The sequence below is a fragment of the Ailuropoda melanoleuca genome, chromosome X (assembly GCF_002007445.2).
Source record: "Ailuropoda melanoleuca isolate Jingjing chromosome X, ASM200744v2, whole genome shotgun sequence".
Lineage (NCBI taxonomy): Eukaryota > Metazoa > Chordata > Mammalia > Carnivora > Ursidae > Ailuropoda > Ailuropoda melanoleuca.
Window position 1 is genome coordinate 87182225 of NC_048238.1, and position 14629 is coordinate 87196853.

The 14629-nt window shown below is 41.6% G+C and overlaps 1 protein-coding gene across 3 annotated transcripts in view; it reads left to right on the top strand.

Moving 5' to 3' along the window:
* The first annotated feature begins 5817 nt into the window (after nucleotides 1-5817).
* The window catches only part of XIAP (X-linked inhibitor of apoptosis), a 54532-nt gene continuing 45720 nt past the window's right edge, over nucleotides 5818-14629 (top strand). The window contains exons 1-2 of one of the 3 annotated variants that reach the window (XM_034648731.1): nucleotides 5818-5953; nucleotides 6217-6343. The gene's annotated coding sequence lies outside the window, so the exon portion shown is untranslated. Of the gene's footprint in view, nucleotides 5954-6216; nucleotides 6344-6388; nucleotides 6553-14629 lie in introns of those variants that run through there. The other 2 variants (XM_034648732.1, XM_034648733.1) reach the window with 2 other exon arrangements.

A 14629-nucleotide genomic window follows, 5' to 3' on the forward strand; every position in this document is an offset into this window, starting at 1 on the left:
GGCCATAAGGCATTAACTGCCATCCTCCAGCCGCGTGTTGTTTTGTTCCCCTCCGTGAGTCAGCACGTCTGCTGATATGTCTGCTTAGAATGCCTTTCTCCCATCGTGTCAGCTAGCTAACTCTTGGTTGTTCTTCAAGACTGAAGTCCGTGTAGAGCCAGCTCTGATTCACTCTTCTCCTCCCTCCCCCGCTTCTAGAGCTCTCCTCTAGATTCCCACAGCACCCTGTGCTTGCCTCTACCAAGTGAGATGCCATCTCAGGGTGTTAGGCAGAGGAGTGACCTGATCTGGCTTGAGTACCTACCATATGCCAGGTACCGTTTTAGGTTCCTAGTCAAGATGAGAATAGAAAGAACACTTAACTTAGAGGGTTACGGAGAGGATTATGAGAGACTTAAGACAGTGCCGGGCATATGGTAAACTCTCCATAAATGCTAACAATTATTATCTACATTCAGGACACTTTTTCACATCTACTGACATCTATGACCTTTGGTAAATAGTCTTCCTCCCTAAACACAAATCCCACTACCATCCTGGGTGATGACGCCTCCAACATGCTGACGCCTCCAACATGCTTGCACCTCTCCAGGACCTCAACTCCCGTAGCTTTCACCTCCGCCCTATTCCAGACACACCATGACAACACCCTGACTCTGGCATTGTTGTTGGACTTTTGCAGACTGATTACATTGTGTACAATTATAGGAATAGATTAGAAAGCCTGGATGGAATTTTCCATTAGCTTAAGTGGAGAGTGAGCTCTTCGGTCCCTACCCCAAACAAGCAAAAAGTCTCTTCTGTATGACTGAGTCCTGGAAGATAAAAGCAAAGGAAAAAAGGGAGGGCTGGCTGGAGATGCTAGTTTTGAGGGCACGAGATAAAGGCAGGCATCTTTATGACTGCTCAAAGAGAGGAAATTACAGTTTCAGTCTTTCTGGCAGCAAGGAGGGAGGGAGAGGTTAGCGATCAAGACACTTGAGCAAAAGTCAGGAGACTGAGGGGCAGGTGCTGCTGACAGACACTGTTCGGCATGAATGGCCTTCACAGAGGCTGTTCTCTGCTGATGAGTCAAGAGTAATCCTATGCAGGTGTGTACTCCTTCCTACCAGAAGGTACACAGCTCTGAGGGCAATGCCTGCAAGTCAGGGCTCACCCCACCTTCCTTCACTCAAAACAACTCTGCTCTTTATTTAGTTGGGCTTTCACTTACAACTGCATTTGCAAATAGTGTTATAGTGCTAAACCTTGGCTGTTCCTCTTAGCAGTAACTACACATGTTACTTTCCACAGAATCCAGCTGCCACTGAGGTGTGGTGACCATCCTCCGGATTCTTCTCTACTTATCTACATCTCATCACTTTTAGCCTCTAAGGATGTATCCTTTTTCCTAGTCAAGGTTAATGTCACTACTCAAGCATGATTGCCTCTCTTTCTCATTTCTGCTGCATCTTTAGGCTATCTATTGTCCTTTCTCCATATTAAATTGCTGTTTGGAGTATTTGGCAATGGTTTAACATTGGCAATTTCATATGGTTCAAGTTCATATACCTTTGTTCTTTTCCTCTCTAAATATTCCTTCTTTTTGACCAAAAACAATTACAACAAAATATCCTTGTACAGACAAGAGTAACCTCTCTATAGACCATGTTTTTCTAACTTCACACCTCCTGTGTCCCTTCCTATAAAACCTAAACACCATACCCCAGCTACATCTGCCTTTGCTGTTTACATCTCCCAACTGACAATTTGCCTAACAAATATTTACCAAGGGTCTGGCATGTTTATGAAATTTTTATTCATTCATTCAACAAATATCTTCTGAGTACCTATACTAGGCCAGATACTATTCTAAGTACTTGGGCTAGATCAGTGAACAAGATAAAAATTCCTGTCCTTTTGGAACTTATAGTCTAGTAGGGGTTGGTAGGAGACATACAATAAATAAACACAATAAAGAAAATAACCGGGGTGCCTGGGTGGCTCAGTCAGTTAAGAGTCTGCCTTCAGCTCAGGTCATGATCCTGGGATCCTAGGATAGAGTCCCGCTTCAGGCTCCCTGCTCAGCAGGGAGTCTGCTTCTCCCTCTCCCCCTGCCCCTCCCCACCACTTGTTTTCTCTCTCAAATAAATAAATCTTTAAAAAAATAACCATATAGTATGTTACAAAGTGATAGATGCCATGGGGGGAAAAAAGTACAGCAGGGAAGGGAGATTGAGAATGCTATGAGAGAAGTTATAATTTCAAATAGGGTGGTCATGGTAGGCCTTATTGAGAAGGTGACAATTTTTTTTTTTGAGAAGGTGACAATTAAGCAAAGACTTGAAGGACCAGCCATGGAGATATCTGGGGGAAGTGTTCCATGCAGAGTGAACAGCAAGTGCAAAGGCCCTGAGGCATGAAAGCTAAAGGAATAGGGGAAAGAATAGGAAGGAAGACATAAAGGTACGAAGGACTCTGATTGTGTAGAGCCTTTGTATTAGTTATCTACTGTTGGGTAACAAATTGCCCTAAAATTTAGCTATTTAAGGGGCATCTGCCTGGCTCAGTTGGTGGAACATGGGACTCTTGATCTCAGGGTCATAAGTTTGAGCCCCATGTTGGGTGTGGAGATTATGTAAAAAAATTAAAAACAAATAAGTAAAATTCAGCTATTTAAAACAGCAATATACAGGAATTTGAGTGGTTTGGCTGGGTGGTTCTGGCTTTGGGTCTCAAGAGGTTGCAGTCATCAGAAGTCTGGGCCTGAAGAATCCTCTTCCAAGGTGGCTCACTCATGTGGTTGACAAGCTGGTGTTTGTTGGTGGTGGGGGAGGAGGAGATGTGAAGAAGGGGAGGACCCAGGTTTTCCCCATGTGGGCCTCTCTATATGCTGTTTGAGTATCCTCATGACATAACAGCTGGCTTCCTACAGAGCAACCAATCCAAGATAGAGCAAGGCAGAGAGCACAATGCCTTTTATGACCTAGGCTTTTAAATCATATGCCATCACTTCCACAGTATTCTATTTGTTTACACAGGTCAGCCCTAGTTCATCGTAGAAGACAACTAGCCAATGGCATGAAGAGCAAGAGGTAAAGATCATTAGAGAACATCTTGGTGTGCTTAATTGGTTTTGCCTTTGTAGGCCATTATACATCTGTGGCTTTTACCCTGAGTGAAATGGAGAGACACTGAAGGATGTGAGCAGATAAATAACAATGAGCTGACTTATTAGGACAGCTCTGGCTGCTGTGTGAATAGACTGGAGAGAGGCAAGGATGTAAGCTGGAAGACCAGCGAGGAAGCTAAAGTTCAAGAGAGAGACACACCAGGGTCATAATGGTGTTGATGAGAATTGGTGGTATTCTGGATATATTTTGAAAATTGAGATGGACAGGATTTGCTGATGAATTGGATGTGGGATAGGAGAGGGGGGGTGCATTAAAGACTCCAAGAGTTTTGGAGGAATTACAAAAATGAGTTAGACACAGATCTTACCATAAATGAACTTAAGGTATAGGTGAGATAAGACATGTACACAAATAGCTATATTACATGGCAGAAAGCACTGCGTTCCATAACAAAGGCACAAATTCAAATGCCAAGTGAGATGAAAAAGTTCTGGAGGTACTCAATGCCACTGATCTGTATACTTAAAAATGGTCAAAATGGTAAATTTTATGTTATATACTTTTTTAAAAAGAATTTATTTATTCATTTGACAGAGAGAGAGAGTGAGCACAAGTAGGCAGAGCGACAGGCAGAGGGAGAGGGAGCAGTAGGCTCCCCGCTAAGCAGAGAGCCAGATGCAGGCTCCATCCCAGGACCCTGGGATCATGTCCTGAGCGAAGGCAGACACTTAACCAACTGAGGCACCCAGGTGCCCTTACATACTTGTTTTTAAGTGATCTCTATGCCCAACATGGGGCTGGAATTCACAACCTGAGATCAAGACTCGCATGCTCCACTGACTGAGCCAGCCAGACACCCCTATGTTACATACATTTAATTACAACTTTGAAAAGCTGCTAACAAAACCAAAAACAAAAATTCAAGTGCCAAGACAGTTCAGAGGAGGAACAGATGACCTTCAGCTAAAGGAATCAGAGAAGGCTTTGAGTAAGGGCAGTCTTTCTACCCTTGAGCCATTTGAGTAAATGAATGGAAGGCAGGAAAGCTGGGGATGGGCAGGGGCACAGTTCTCAGTTCCATTTTGTTAGAAGAGAGGTAACTGCAGTCAATGACTGAAGACAGCCTTCTGTGACCGTCTCAAGTGACCTCAAGGAAGAATCAAAAACAGGGAGAATGGCAAAACCAATTAAGCAGAGACATGCAAGCAATATTTTTAAACAATCAGATATGACAGAAACAAAGTATTAAGATGACCTAAGGATCTTTCTTGTGCTATGTGGAAAGCAATAAACCTTAATTTCTTTTAAACCTTAATTTTTACAACTGTAAAAAATTAGACCTTTTGATGTGCAAGTATTTGGACAGCTGCTTGCAAGCAGGCATACCCTTTTCCCCTTTTGTATATATAATCCCCAGTAGCTAATGAGCTTCGGAGCAGTTCTTCAGAGCCATCGGAAAGACTGTTTTCCCAGGCTATAGTCCCCAGCAAGACAACGAATAAAGCATTTACTAACCTACTTTGAGGATGCTTTTCTTTCAGTTGACATTAGGGTCCCCAAAGGAAGAGTGAACATAAAGCTAAAGAGTTTTAACATTATCCGGGAAGTAGTGTTGAAGGGTTTAACTCACATGGCCTTGTGCAGGCTGTACTGCGGGGAACCAGTCCTAGAGAGGCCAGTCGGGAGACCGTGTAATGGTCAGAGACACCTGTAATCAGAAGGTCTAGGTTTGAATCAGTGTTCCAGCTCTCACACGCTCTAGCAGTGTGACTTTGGGCAAGCCACCTAAACTCTCTAAACCTCAGTGTCTTCCTCTGTAAAATGGAAATAATGGTAGTTACATATTTCATAAGATTGCTGTGAGAATTAAATAACTATTTGCTTGCAATTACTATTACCGCAGGGAGTCAGATGTGAGATTCTCAGAGCTATGACAGTAAACGAGGATCGGAGGGGAGAATATTTAGCAAAAGCCTAACAACCAAAAAGAAGTCTGTTCTCTCATCCCTCCAAGTTCCCTTTTCAAGAAGGGCAGCATCATTTGAGGATGCAGGTGATACTTATACTCATCCTCTTGAAATGAAACATTCAGAACCTCTCAGGTCACTACGCTAGCATAAAAGGGAGCCCAAGTTTGTGAAACAAAATTAATTTGTTCGACGATCTTACAGCATACTTGAAATAAATCCAGAATATGATCAGTATTTTATGTACCAGATTTCCGGTTTCCCTGCCTTCTGCTTTCTTCCCTATTAATTTTCCCTTCCTTCACCTCTCAATCCCTTTCCTGTCCTGAATGTCTTTTTCCTTTTATCCTTCCCATCTAGGACACAGACCATATTCTAATCTCAGTTCTGTCATTTATTAGCCGCATGCTAGTGGAGGGGCTTATCCTGTCTGAGCCTCAATTTCCTCTGTAAAATGGGTTTTATAAGAGTGCCTATCTTACATGGTTGTCAAAATTACAACGAACACGTCATATGCCTATCACAGTGCCTGGTCTACAGGAAGAACTCAACTTGTTCGCTCTCTTCATCCGCAATTTTTCCTCTATTCCCCAACTGGTCAACACCACAGCCCAGCAGGTAAAATCCGTGGGAAAAAAACACCTCGAGGCTAAAGAGGAAACGCTCGAGCTGGGGGCGGGGACTGCGAGGTGCCCACTGCGCAGGCGCATCCGCTCGGTCAGGTTTTGGCTTCCAGCTGAGCGGGGGGGGGTTGGGGGGGAAAACGAGGGCTTGGATTGTCCTGGCTGCCCCCTTCCGGCCCAGGGAAGTGGCGGGACCTTGGCGGCGACCCGGGAGGGCTCAGCACTAATCAAGGACGCCAGGGCCCGAAGGGTAAGTTCGAAAATGGCGGAGGGGAAAGAAGGAGGGGCCTTGCAGGGCGGGAGGCTGGCCCCAGGGTCGGGGCGGTAAGAAGGAGCCTCCGGGGGGGGGCCCGTGGCGCGGCCGGGGCCTTGAGACTGACCGACCGTGGCCGGTGTCAGTTTGAGGCCGTGTCGTGGACGCACCTCGGGTTCCCCGACTCGGGCCTCCTCCGGGCGATGGGCGGGCTGGTGGGTGCGCCTGCGGGAGACGGAGGGACTTCCGTTTCCTTCTAGGCTGGGGCCCGGCCGCAGAGCGGAGTTGGCGTTTCCAGATTGGGGCTCGGGCCGCCCCTCCTCCAGGACCCTCCCCTCCGGACCGCGCAGGGCGCCGCGGGCGATCCGGGCTGGCTCTCCTGGCGCGGTGGGTACTGCCTGTACGGGCTTCCTCCTCCTCACCCCCCTCCCCGCGGGCCCCGCGCTGCGGGGGAGGGCGGGAAGGCAGCCCCTGTGCGGCGCGGGTGGCCCAGCCGCAGCTCCTTGCCCAGGTTCCCGGGAGCGCCGAAGGAAGGCGTGGGTGGGTGGGTGGCTTCGGGCCGACCGGGAGCCTTCTTAAACCCCGTGACCCCTAAGGTAAATCGAGTCAAAGAACTTTTTTTTTTTTCAACGATCAAAGGGACCGCCCCCTCCCCACCCCTCAATCTGAAGCGCGTGGCAGGTATGGAGCTGGGTGCAGTGTGCTTGGCGAGGGCTTGTGAAGCAGAAAGAATAGGAGCCAAAAAGCTTCCGGAAGAGGAAATTAGCTAGTAATTCTTTCCAATTTTTGCTACCCTAGTCACCTCCCCAGCCTATTCTGTGAGTAAAACAAAATTCAGTCTAACTTTCAGTTTCGTTATTTTAACTCCCTAATACACTTGTTTTCGGGAGGAGAGGGGTAGATATTGCTGAAACTAAGCAACAGCCCCTCCACCTCAAAAAAAAAAGTCAATCAGAGCTTTGTAAAAAAACTGTCCGATTTTAATAATCCACTACTTTGCTTTCAAATATAATTATGTCACTAGATCTGTCACACTATACCTTGATAGTCAATGAAGCATAGAAATGTACTCTCGTCAAACTGGGCTGCTATAGTGTTTATTCTCTTTTTTTACTTCGGATTTCTTACAACCAGTTTAAGAGAACAGTGTTGCAGACGGCCATCTTAGAACTATAACATTTTGGAGTTGGAAGGGATCTTAGTCCAATCCTCTTATTTTACAAAAGCGGAAACTAAGGCACAGGAAGATTTCATGGCTTACCTAAGGCTACTCAACTACTTAAATGAGAACCCAGCTTGTCTGGCTTCTGGCTCCTAGCTCACCGCTCTTTCTGAGCGATTGCTGCACATAGCCTCCAAGCAAGAAAATTAAGCATTCAGCCCACCGCACACTTCTGAAGTGTATACCAGTTCGTACCATACAATTGTACAATTCGATGTATTTAATGTGTTTATGAAGCCAATGCTTGAGGTATTTCCCCCATCATTCAAGAAGTGGCAACAGTTTAGGTTAAAAGGATTTTATACACACACGCACATACGCATATTTGAATATGCTCAGATAATTTCTTGAAGGATACACAAGAAAAATGTGAATAGTGGCAATTTGCACTTCACATGTGGCCTAATGTACTGTTTGAATTTCTTACCGTAAACAAGTATTGATTTTTAGAATTAGAAACAATTTTTAAAATTTCACACATCTATATGTATATCAACATAAATATCAGTGGTATGTAAAGACATATGCATTTATGTATCAGTGGTCTGTATTGTAAAACCCAGTAAGGTTCCTGTCACCCCACCTGACAAAGCAGGTCTGAGTATCTGATGCTCACATTTCTTCTCTTGTTTCTCCTATTGCCCCAATATAAGATGGTAAAAAGAATATGTGTTACTACTAATCTTGATATATTTTTAGAAAATGTGCTAAACTTTTCATTATTGAATAATAAGCAAACTATAACATTCAAGATATCCAATTTGATGCAATGAAAAAATCTGTAGAATCTTTGTGGATAAGAATCATTTAAAAGAATTAAGATTGGAGGGGTCTCTGGTGATTGGGACTTCCAACTCATTTCTTTTTATTGAATAGGTTAACTAGGACTCAAAAGTGGAAAAAGTGAATTGCCCAAGATTATATATCTAATTATTAGCAGAGCTTGGACTAAGGTCTGGGTCCTAGTCCAGTACCCCTTGTGCTTCCTTTGTAACTTTATTGCTTTGTAGTGCTTTCAGTGACTCCCAACTAGGCAGAAAAAGTAATGCTGGCTAAAGGTTAGGCCCATTTCAATAGATAAGAATTATTGTAATTAACGTGCCTGTTAATTTGTATAGTGCTTGAAATATTTTACTAACATAAATGTTCCTCTTATATTTGGTCATAAACATTAATTTAATAAATTCTTTGTTTATATTGTAAATGCTTACAGGACCGCAAATATGAAACTGATATTTTACTGTTTTTGTTCTAATATTTAAAAGTCTGGTAGTTTGTGCTAATGTGAGGGGGGAAAAGTTATGCTTTATAAAATAAACATTTATTGAGCACCTACTATATGTCAGGGATTGTACTATGTGGTGTAGGGTCCAAAAGACAAACGTGGCAAATAGATGTCCTTGTTCTTTTGAGGCTGGGAGATTATCATGAGCTTTCAGTTCTCAAACTTTATCTCTGTGTTCTAATCTGATAATAGTATTATAAAATGTAATCTGTAGCACTGTTTAAGGTCATCGTGAATAGATTTGAGGAGACAAAAACAGTAGTGATAAAAGAAATTGATATTGAACAAATACTCTTTTTTTTTTTTTTACTTCAGGGAAAAAAAGGTATTTATTTCTCACAGAATTTAAAAGTCCCAGGCTTCCAGCTCTTTACCAGTTCTTCCAGTGCAATTCCTGATGAACAGTTACTATTTTCGTGTCTTAGAGGTCATGTGATACAGTGAGACGAGCCCTGGATTTGATGCCTAGGTTCTTGTCTTGGCTTTGTTTCCATTTAGCTGTGAGATTGTGAGCAAGTCACTAAATCCCTTAGTACTAAACATATTTCTATTTTCCTGATAACTTTTTATGAATTAAATATCCCATTTAATTTAAAACATAGAATATTTTGAATATTTTAAATTATAAAATAAATGTTTATTATGGAAAATTTATGAAATTTAGGATAGTATAAAGAGAATAAGTATAATCCTTTTTTTATATTTACTTTTATCTTTGAGGCTCATATTGTATGTAGATTGCGGTAATCCTTTTTTCTCATTCAACATTCTATATTGAAGATTTCCTATGTCACGAAAAACCTTTTAAAATGTAGTTTTTATTTATCCTGCATATTCTTCTTTTAAGATCGATTTATTGAGAGAAGCAGAGAAAGCACGAGCAGGGGGAGGGGCAGAAGGAGAGAGAGAGAGACAAGCAGACTTCCTTCTGAGCGATGACCGAATGCGGGGCCTCAGTCCCAGGACCCCTTAGATCATGACCCATCTGAAGTCAGACGCTTAACCAACCAAGCCACCCAGGCACCCTGGGAGAGAGTGTCTTAAGCAGACTCCGCCCTGAGCGCAGAGCCTGATGTGGGCCCGGTCTCACAACCCTGAGATCACATCCTGATTGGAAATAAGAGTTGGATGCTTAACTAACTGCACCACCCAGGTGCCCCATATCCTGCATATTATTCTGTGCTCTGGTTCCTTCATTTTATAAATTAACAGGTTTGGGCTAGTTGATTCCAAAGATTCAAAATCCATTATAATAGTTTTTTTTTAACCGATTATCTCAGATTTTATCAAGGAAAAAAAAGTCCCACATAACAATCCAAAATCTGTTTTGAATCTGTTTTATTTATTCCAGTAAAATGGTAAGAAATTAAGAATAAGGTGGAGATATAAACCTTAATAATTTGTGATTATACTTTCATTTACTTTTTTCTGCCTTTATGATTTGAATATTTTAAAATTTCATGTGCTAAGTACTTGAATTTGAATTTGTTGGAGATGAGAATGATATATGTGTCATTACTGTGTTAAAAGCTGGCCTGTTTTATCTTGTAGGGTGGGTATAGAATAAGTTGAAGAGGGAGAAACTGGGCTTCTGGGTTTGACATTCTGGGATTATAGCACAGAGAAGAGAAAATTTGTGGAAGCTCAGAAGGGTTCAGTAACTTGCTTAAGGTCCAAATGGCTATTAAGTTGCAGGAGTAGGATTTGAATCCAGATTTCTTTGATTCTGGTAATCATGCTTTTCTTCTATTGCATGCTATATTTCAAAAGATCTCTTAGACACATTTTTTGGTGGTATTGCTTTGATCAAAATTGACCAACTTGGTATCTTTGAATAAATTGAGGAGCTAAAGTGAGAAACCCTGAGATGGCACTTAGGAACACGGTTTTCAGCTTGAGACAACCCAGCCAGCACACCTTGAGCACCTTCTGCTTTGAGCCAAGTTCTGACATTACTGTATTAACAGTGACTGGCATGTAGTAAGTGCCTGGTAAAAAATTGTTGACTGAGGGGGCACCTGGTGGCGCAATTGGTTGAGCATCAAACTCTTGGTTTTTGGCTCAGGTCATGATCTCAGGGTTGTGGGATCGAGCCCCACATTGGACTTCACACTCGTGTGGAGTCTGCCTAAGTGTCTCTCTCCCTCTCCCTTCCCCCTCTCCATCTCTCTTTCTTAAATAAATAATCTTTTAAAAATATTGTTGACTGAATGCCTTTGCTTGTTTTAAAGGAACGTATTAGATGAAAAAGGAAAAACTAAAACTTCAAGGCCTTCCAGATAATTCTAAATAAAGGACTTTCTATGCTCTGAGAAATTAACCAAAGCAATTATTGATTACTGTATCTACCGTAAGAATTTGAGGCCAAACTTATGAGTTATATGTTTTATGTGCTCTGATTATACTTAATAGTAGATTGTCCTTGTGTGATAAAAGCATATTTTTTGTAATTTTGTAGGACTTGGCCTGGACCTTTATTATTTTTAATTATGGTGGTGTTGTAGCTCGGCTGTTTGGTGCATTTTGGAATTTGGTTTTGGTATGATTGGTACCCAATCTTGGTTGAGGATATGTGTGATTCACTTATGATCTGTTTTTTTTAAGATTTTATTAATTTATTTGGGACAGAAAGAGAGAGACTGAGAGCACAAGTGGTGAGGAAGGGCAGAGGCAGAGGGAAGGGGGAGAAGCAGACTCCCTCGATCCCAGGACCCTGAGATCATGACCTGAGCCACCCAGGTGCCCCCATAATCTGCTTTTATAATGTATTTTCAAGGATATGGGTCATGGTGAGGGGCGCCTGGGTGGCACAGTGGTTAAGCGTCTGCCTTCGGCTCAGGGCGTGATCCCGGCGTAATGGGATCGAGCCCCACATCAGGCTCCTCCGATATAAGCCTGCTTCTTCCTCTCCCACTCCCCCTGCTTGTGTTCCCTCTCTCGCTGTCTGTCTCTGTCTCTGTCAAATGAATAAATAAAATCTTTAAAAAAAAAAAAAAAGGATATGGGTCATGGTGAAAACTGAGGTTTACCTGTACAGACTGGGAATAGCTTGAATTCAGATGATCAGACAGAGGTTGAACTATGTGAGTTAAGGTTGATTTCCTAAACTGGGGAAAGCTGGTGCCACTGTGCATTCCCTGGAATCTATAAATATTTACATGTGGTTTGAACTTTTATACTTACCTTCATGATAATTTTGTTGGCCTCACAACACAGGCCTCTCATATATATAATCACATATTGCTATGTGCTTTACCTTTCAGTGGCTCCCGCTAATTTTTCAAGCCTTGAAAAGGGCGAGGAGCTGACATTTTCTGCTACCTCACCAGACTAACCTTTCTGCCAGTAATTCTTAGAGTAATTTCCTTAGACCTATATTGGTCATAATCACCGGGTTTGACTTTTGACTGTCATTTACTGTATGATCTTTGATGAGTAAGAATCAGAAAAACCACAGTTTCCCCATATTTCAAATGGGGGCTGTGATATGTTGCTTAGGTTAAATTAGATACCACATATGAAAACCTTCTAATTGTAATTCACATACATTATTTTAGTTATTATCAGAGGTAACATGGGGGGAAAAAAGAGGATGGGCCATGGAATCACACAAGCTAATGTTGAGTTTTTGACCTTCTGGTAAATAGGATGACATTTTTTTAGTTTCAATTCAGCATGTTGTAGTAGGTTAGAGAGAATATTTACGTGTAGCTAAAATGATTGCATGGAGGGAAATGAAAATGAGTTTGTAGATAGTTTAGAGCACGTGGACACTCATTAACTATGTGGTACTTTTAATCTGGCTTGTAGTCATTTATTGTGGCAGTTTCCTTTACTTGGTGTCATTTAATTCAAGCCCAGACAGAAGACAAACCTAAATGTTTGTGTATGGGCAGCAGAGTGGCTTTCAGGTAGAACTAAATATTTTTACTGGGAAAAAAGAGAAGATGTTGGCTTCTGTCAAGAACTTGTTTCAGTACTTGCTTGAGATCTCAACATGATTGTGGAAGAGTACTTAATTCTGAGAAGTATCTAGGGTAGGTATTACCTGTTAAAGAACCTTGGCATGGCACTGGTGGAACCATCTGATTTTTTAAGTCCTGCCTCCTAATCACTCTGTCGGGATAAGTTATCTGGATAAGTATCAAATAGAGTAAGTTCCAGTTCTATGCCGTGGATCAGCTCTACGGCTTCAGTCAAATCATTTAACTTAAGCTTCAGAGTGAAAGAGTGATTTCTATTATCCTGTCAGCACAAGTACAGTCAGTTTTGGTGAACAAGTTTTGCCTGTGAGTGTCTACAAAATACAATGATTTTACTTTACAGTGTACTTGATTCAGAACTTCCCTTTTGTAAAAATTAGGGAAATTTTTGGGGAAAGATTACAGGCAACTCTTCTTACCAGGCCCCAAATTATTTTTATAAGGCAGTGAATGAATAGTTCAGAACTCCAACTATAGACATCACTCAAACATTTTCAATAAAGTCCTTTCATTTTCAACTCAAGTTAACAATAAACAGCAATCAGGTATTATCTGTGTTTCTCAGCCCTCTCTGCTGGTGATTTACTGCCACCAAGCAGAGCACCAAAAGACATTTGTTCATGGCCAACCACTCTGGACATGACCTGATTACTGCTTTTACCTCTGGGAGTTGACTTGTATCTCTCTCTTATTTTTTAACCTGATGATTGACAGTGTTGACATCAGTGTACAATTTCTTCTATCTCATTGGGGTGGCTCGGAGTTGGTAATCTAACAGTAATAATACAAAGTAGCAAGCTGGCAAAAATTCTCACCATAGGCAAAAAGATAAGGACCAAGAATATATCCTTCACTCTCCTTGTTAGGAGAATGATCTTTTGTGAACGAGAAGCCGAAACCTTGCAGCACCAGGCCTTGCTATTGATAGTTTACTGGGCTGATGTGTTCAGAGATGGAGGAAGCATTGTCACCTGGCATATAGCCAAGTAACACCCCCAGTCTGCTGGGCAGGATTATATAAGGGACTTGACTAATCAAGAGCCCAACCGCTTTTTTCCTTTTGATTAGAATCTAACCTGTTTACTGGATAAAATTTAGAAAATTAAGAAAAGCACAAAGAAGAAAATAAAAATCAGTAATCCCACTGCCCAGAGATAACCACAGTAGAATTTTGGTGTATTATTTAGCCTGTCTTTATACATCTGTATTTTTTTTATAATTAGGATTATATTGCACAGTATTTTATAATCAGCCTTTTTCACTTAACACAACGGCATGAACATATGCCTATGCCCTTTAGTATTCTTCTACAACCTGAGTTTTTAATGAATGCCTAGTACCCACATTGCCAAAGTGTTGTCCTCCTTTGTTGTACATTGAATTTTTTTGTTTATCAGTAGCACTGTATTGAATATCCTTATATATACATTTTTTTAAATCCCTGATCACTTCCTTAAAGTTGATGCTGACAACTAGAATAAGTGGGTCGAAAGGTAATCATATATTTAGATTTTAGAACATATTGCTACATTACCCTCTAGGAAAAGTGTACTAATTTTTAAAAAATTTTAATTCTAGAGTAGTCAACATACAGTGTTAAATTTGTTTCAAATGTACAATAGTGATTGAACAATTCCATATATTATTTGGTGCTCGTAAAGATAAGTGTACTTTTGTTTTAGAAGAATTTATTTGAGAGCATGAAAGGGGGGGGTACAGAGGGAGAGGGAGAAGCACACTCCCCTCTGAGCAGGGAGCCCGACATGGAGCTTGATCCCAGGACCCTGGGATCATGACCTGAGCTGAAGGCAGATGCTTAACCAACTGAGCCACCCAGGTGCCCCAAGATAAGTGTACTCTTAATCCCCTTTACATGTTTCACCCATCCCCACCACCACAAAAGGTATACCAATTTTTAGTTCCAACAGCAAGAGTGCCTGCTATCCCATACCTTTCCCACTGCTAGATTTTTATTGTTGGCACAAACAGGACAAAAATGGTGGTATCTTTTAAAATGTTTATTTCTGGGGCACCTGGGTGGCTCAGTATATTCATAGACCATCTCTGGAGGAATACGCAAACTGGTAAGAGGGATTGCTGCTAGGAATGTGTTGGGGGGGAATTATTTTTTATAGTTTTCTAGGTTCTTTGGCTGGTAAACTGATATAAGACAGATTAATAGG